Here is a 6,000-nt window from a genome sequence, read left to right on the forward strand (position 1 = left end):
TCCTAAGCACCCATCTCTCGAATAATCCGAGTGCTTGCAAGTCCTCCTCGAGCACTGTCCATGGTTCATGTCCGTAGAGGACATTTGGTGCGGTGGCGAATCTTTCATAACCGCAGTTTCTTCTGGAGCCCATAGTAGGCCCGATTTCCACAGATCATGCGCCTTCGTATTTCACGACTAACATTGTTATCAGCCGTTAGCAAGGATCCAAGGTAGAAGAATTCCTCGACCACCTCGAAGCTATCCCGTCTATCGTAACACTGCTTCCCAGGCGGGCCCTGTCGCGCTCGGTTCCGCCCACAAGCATGTACTTTGTCTTTGACGCATTCACCACCAGTCCAACTTTTGTTGCTTCAGGTTTCAAGCGGGTAAACAGTTCTGCCACCTTTGCAAATGTTCAGCCGACAATGTCCATGTCATCAGCGAAACAAATAAATTGACCTGATCTGTTGAAAATCGTACCCCGGCGCAATATTGAACAACAGGCACGAAAGTCCATCACCTTGCCTTAGTCCCCGGCGCGATTCGAACGAACTGGAGTGTACGCCAGAAATCTTCACACAGTTTTGCACACCATCTACCGTTGCTTTGATCAGTCTGGCGAGCCTCCCAAGGAAGCTGTTCTCGTCCATAATTTTCCATAGCTTTACGTGGTCATCTCCTCCGCTGCCCAGACTATCAATGCCTGTACTCTCAGCACCGTTCAAATGTTCCTCGTAGTGCTGCTTCCACTTTTCGATCACCACACGTTCGTCCGTCAAGATTCAGTGTTCCCCAGCATGCTTAGTATCAAGGGCCGCATAGCAATATTGAACTGCTGAAGCGGGCCGCAGTACATTTGCAACATTTATTTTTCATTTCATAAATTTTAAAGCCTAATCAAATTTTCATTTTTGACGGGATATCAGGTTTTTATCTTGCTGGCGCACGGCTGTGCAAGTTTTTGCCGAGCTGCAGAAATAAAAACTAAGTGTGTACGGAATAAAGAATTTTTTACTAGCTATGATTTGACTCTGATAATTTTATTTCCTATTTGGGCAGTCAAAATATTGAAATTCACCAATTCTGTGTCATGGTGAACCTGCCAGGTGTACTTGCCAGCAATTTTGAATAGAAATTGAATAAATCTGAATTCCGCACTATTTATCGTGTTTCCAGATTTCCGATCAATTGAAATTTACTGAAACCTTTTATGCATCATGCACAAAATCTTGGCGTAAAGAACGTTGATATTCAGCTTATTTTCTAAAGTTAAAAACAAAACAATTTGAATTTTACCAAATCCTTACTTGTGTATGACAGCTTTATTCTGACATCAAGTCGAACATTTAGTTCGTTTGAATATGTGGAAAAATGGACGAATTTCCTGTTTTCATAACCCGGAGAAATACCATCACACTTCTTTGTTGTTGTCCTACGTAACGTAGGAATTTAATTAATCATGATGGTGCTTAAATAACTCGACAAATTCCCTGAGTATCACAAACAACTGGGCATGCTGAAAAGCATTTCGTGACATCTAATGCGTATCAACGGTCCGCATGTAGTGTATATTCTAAAATCCTTCACGGGCCGCAGCAAAAGGCTTCGAGGGCCGCATGCGGCCCGCGGGCCGCACTTTGGGGATCACTGGTCAAGATGCTCCCATCCTTATCCCTGCACAATTCGCCTAGCGGCACGAAGCCTTTGCGGAATGCGTTTAGCTGCTGATAGAACTTGCGTGTTTCTTGAAAACAGCTGTTTCATCTCCTCGCACTTTGCTTCTACCAGGCGGCGTTTCTTGTCCTGAAAAAGGCGGGTCTGCTGTCTCCGCTTCCGTCTATAACATTCCATGTTCTGCCGAGTACCTTGCTGCAGCGCGACCACCCGCGCTGCGTTCTCCTCCTCCAGAATCTGTCTGCACTCTTAGTCGAACCAATCGTTCCGTCCCATATACCCGACGTTGTCCTCCGCTGCGTCGTTAATGGCTGCTTTGACTGTATTCCAGCAGTCCTCAAGAGTAGCACCATCGAGCTCACCCTCTTCCGGCAACGCTGCCTCGAGATGCTGCGCGTATGCAGTGGCGACATCAGGTTGCTTCAGTCGCTCTAGGCCGTACCGCAGCGGCCGTCGGTACCGAACATTGTTGATGACGGATAGTTTTGGGCGCTGTTTAACCATCATCAGATAGTGGTCAGAGTCGATGTTAGCGCCACGATATGTCCTGACGTCGATAATGTCGGAGAAGTGTCGTCCATCAATCAAAACGTGGTCGATTTTTGATTCTGGCTGCAGTGGTGATCTCCAGGTGTACCAATACTGGAGGCTGTGTTGGAAGTAGGTGCTGCGAATGGCCATATTCTTGAGGCGGCAAAATCAATTAGTCGTAGGCCGTTTTCGTTCATCAGCCGGTGGGCGCAGAACTTTCCAATAGTCGTTCTAAACTCCTGGCCAACCTGAGCGTTCAAATCTCCTATGATGATTTTGACGTCGTGGCTTGGGCAGCTGTCGTACGCACGTTCCTGCGTCCTTATCATCATCAGTGCTTCCGGAGTGTGAGCTATGGACGTTGATTATGCTGAAGTTGAAGAACCGGCCTTTGATCCTCAACCTGCACATTCTTTCATTGATCGGCCACCACCCGATCACGCGCCTTTGCATATCGCCCATCACTATGAAAGCTGTTTCCAGCTTGTGTGTTGTGCCGCAACTCTGGTAGATGGTATGATTACCTCTAAACGACGGGTTCGGGTCGGGTTCGGGTTTAGAAAATTAGAACAACGTCGGGTTCGGGTCGGGTACGGGTTTGTGAGTTGATAAAATGTCGGGTCTGGGTCGAGTACGAGTTTAAAAAATAAAGTATTGCATATTTTTTTATTCGTTTCTGGCTTGTTCGTTGTTCGGGCATATACCTTTTAGGTGTAAAGAGAAATATTAATTATCTAGGGGGAATTACGGCTTTGACAGGTTTTGTTCTATTATTGTCAGGGGGGTTTTTTATGACTGATTATGCTCAAATTGGTGTGAGGCCATTTGGCCGAATGCCGTCTGGCCGAATGCCGTTTGGCCGAATAGTTAAAAAATTTACCTCAAATTACGAGTAGCGAAGATTGAGAAATGAAACGTGAGTAATGAGAAGTAAGAAGTGAGAAGTGAAATGTGAAAAGTGGGAAGAGAAAAGTGAACAGAGAACTTCTTCCTTCTTCTTTTTTCTCCTTCTTCCTTCTTCTTCCTCCTTTTCCCTTCTCCCTTCTCCTTTTTCCTTCTTCTTTCTTCCGTCTTTCTTTTTCCTTCTTTCTTTTTTCTTTTTCCTTCCTTTTCCTTTCTTCCTTCTTCATTCCCATTTCTCCCTTTTTTCTTTTTCCTTCCTTTTTCTTTCTTCCTTTTTCATTCCTCTTTCTTTCTTCTTTCTACTTCCTTCTTTCTAATTCCTCTTCCTTCCCCCTTCTTCCTTTTTTCTTCTTCGTTCTTCATTATTTCTATTCCTTCTTTCTTCTTCCTTCTTCCCTCTTCTTTCTTTCTTCCTTCTTCTTTTTTCTTCATTCTTTCTTCCTTCATCCTTCTTCTTTCTTGCTTCTTCATTCTTCTCTGTCTTCTTCCTTCTTCCTTATTCCTTCTTCTTTCGTCTTTTTTCTTCTTCCTTCTACCTTCTTCTTTCTTCCTTGTTCCTTCTTCCATCTTCCTTATTTCTTCTTTCTTCTTTCTTCTTCCTTTTTCTTTTTTCCTTCTTCCTTCTTCCTTATCTTCTTTATCTTCCTTCTCTCTTCTTCTTTCTTCCGTTTTACTTCTTCCTTCTTCCATCTTCTTTCTTCCTTCTTCCTTCTTCCTTCTTCCATTTTCCTTCTTGCTTCTTCCTTCTTCTTTCTTCATTCTTCCTTCTTCTTTCTTCTTTCTTCCTTATTCCTTCTTCCTTATTCCTTCTTCCTTATTCCTTCTTCCTTATTCCTTCTTCCTTCTTTATTCTTTCTAGTTCTCTCTTCCTTCTTCCTTCTTTCTTTTTCTTTCTTCCTTCTTCCTTCTTCTATCTTCCTTCTTCTATCTTCCTTCTTCCTTCTTCCTACTTCCTTCTTCCTTCTTCCTTCATCCTTCTTCCTTCATGCTTCTTTCTTCTTTATTCTTCCTACTTCCTTCTTCCTTCTTCCTTCTTCTTTCTTCCTTCTTCCTTCTTCCTTCTTCCTTCTTCCTTCTTCTTTCATCTTTCTTTCTTCTTTATTCTTCCTACTTCTTTTGTTTTTCTTTTTTCCTTCTTGATTCTTTCTTCTTCTATGGTTCTTTCTTCTTTCTCTTTCCTTCTTCTTCGTTTATTCTTCATTCGGAGAATTTCAACTATTCGGCCAAACGGCATTCGGCCAGATGGCGTTCGGCCAAATGACCCTTTCGGCCAAATGGCATTCGGCCAAACGACATTCGGCCAAACGGCATTCGGCCAAATGACCCTAAACCCTCAAATTTGGCCTAAACATTCTTTGCATATCAAAGTATATTGTGGCCAAATTTCATAAAGTTTGGTCGACAAAAACCCCCCTGCCAATAATAGAACAAAACCTGCCATCTTTTCCCCTAGTTTGAGTTTTCCGCCTAAAAAATAAGTTCGGGTCCAACTCGGGTTTAAGACTGCAAAAATTGTCGGGTACGGTTCGGGTTTGGTAAGATTTTTCATTCCGGGTTCGAGTCGGGTCCGGGCTTACAAAATGTGGAACCCGACCATCACAACAAACCTCCTGCAGCGCTACGATGCCGAATCCACGGTCCTTGAGCACATCGGCGAGTATGCGTGTGCTCCCGATGAAGTTGAGAGATTTGCAGTTTTCGTCGCAGTGGTCTTCGCCGATGGTTCCGGTCTGTACTTTCTTGTTGATTGTTCGTTGCTTATGTTTTTTTAAAGGTTGGCTTGCAGGGCCTGACACCAACCCACCTAAATTTCCGGAGGACCATTCCTCCTTATTCCCGGTGGACCATGGTGCACAGTTTCACTTAGAGTCCCTCGCTGGCACTCGGACAATGATCAGCCGCCCCTAACATGGAGAACAGACGCTGTTGTGAGCCGATCCTGACATGGAGAACAGACGTTCAGTAAGATTTGGACCTCCGGAGAGGAGCAAACCCCCCCTTCCCTGTCAGCATACGACCATAGTTCCCACCGGGGTTGGTTACCCGATCTTCCCTAAGGTTGCTCGTATCCCGGCCAGCACTACGGGGAGGTAGGGATAGGAGTTGCTACCGAGCAATGCTGCCTCAAAAAAATACGATGGTAGAGAAATGGTAGACGGTAGGAATGTAAGACACGCATCCGGAAGAATTGATTTGGTAAGCATGTGCCAGTTATTTTATATTTATGTCTTTATATGTACAAAATTCCAAACTAAATACGCACAGGGCATCGTTTGCTGCTATAGCCACGAATATTGTGGGAGTCCCAAATATCCGGTTCACGCTTTAGATGGCAGCGGCTTCGTGACCTTCTACTCCCTGAGTAGTTATTGCGAATAAGGGCGTCCTTGTGATGTTTTGCTGCACCTGTTGTGGGGAGCTAGTACATCCCAATCTCCTGCACGTTCTGAAGACACCTTTCTTGCTTCAGGAGCAGTGCTGCAAAGTGTCACCGTACAAGTCACGCAAAACGTGACAATAACAAAATCTAGGTCATGTGTCAAGTACTCAATTGTGATGCTCAATGTGGATCTCACATGCTTGGTGTAACGATCACCATGAAAGTGACATTTTAGCAACTAGCGCTTGGTCACTCACCATGTCTTCACTTCTTCTACCTGTGATCACCAGCATGAATGATAGGAAAACTTTCCTGATGTTGTGGTTGTCATATCCATGTCATCTTGACTATCGTGATGATCACTTGACCTATGCGGTGTTTGGTTTGAAATCAACGCTCGACAGCAATGGAATAATCCACTTAGCGGAATTAATGGATTTTTGCTATGATAAAAATGCATGAAGCCAAAATAGAACTTTTGGGAACATTTAAGTGTTCTTATCAGGAGTGAATCCTTTTAACAGCACTAG

Source organism: Armigeres subalbatus, chromosome 2 (assembly GCF_024139115.2).
Source record: "Armigeres subalbatus isolate Guangzhou_Male chromosome 2, GZ_Asu_2, whole genome shotgun sequence".
NCBI classification, from domain to species: domain Eukaryota; kingdom Metazoa; phylum Arthropoda; class Insecta; order Diptera; family Culicidae; genus Armigeres; species Armigeres subalbatus.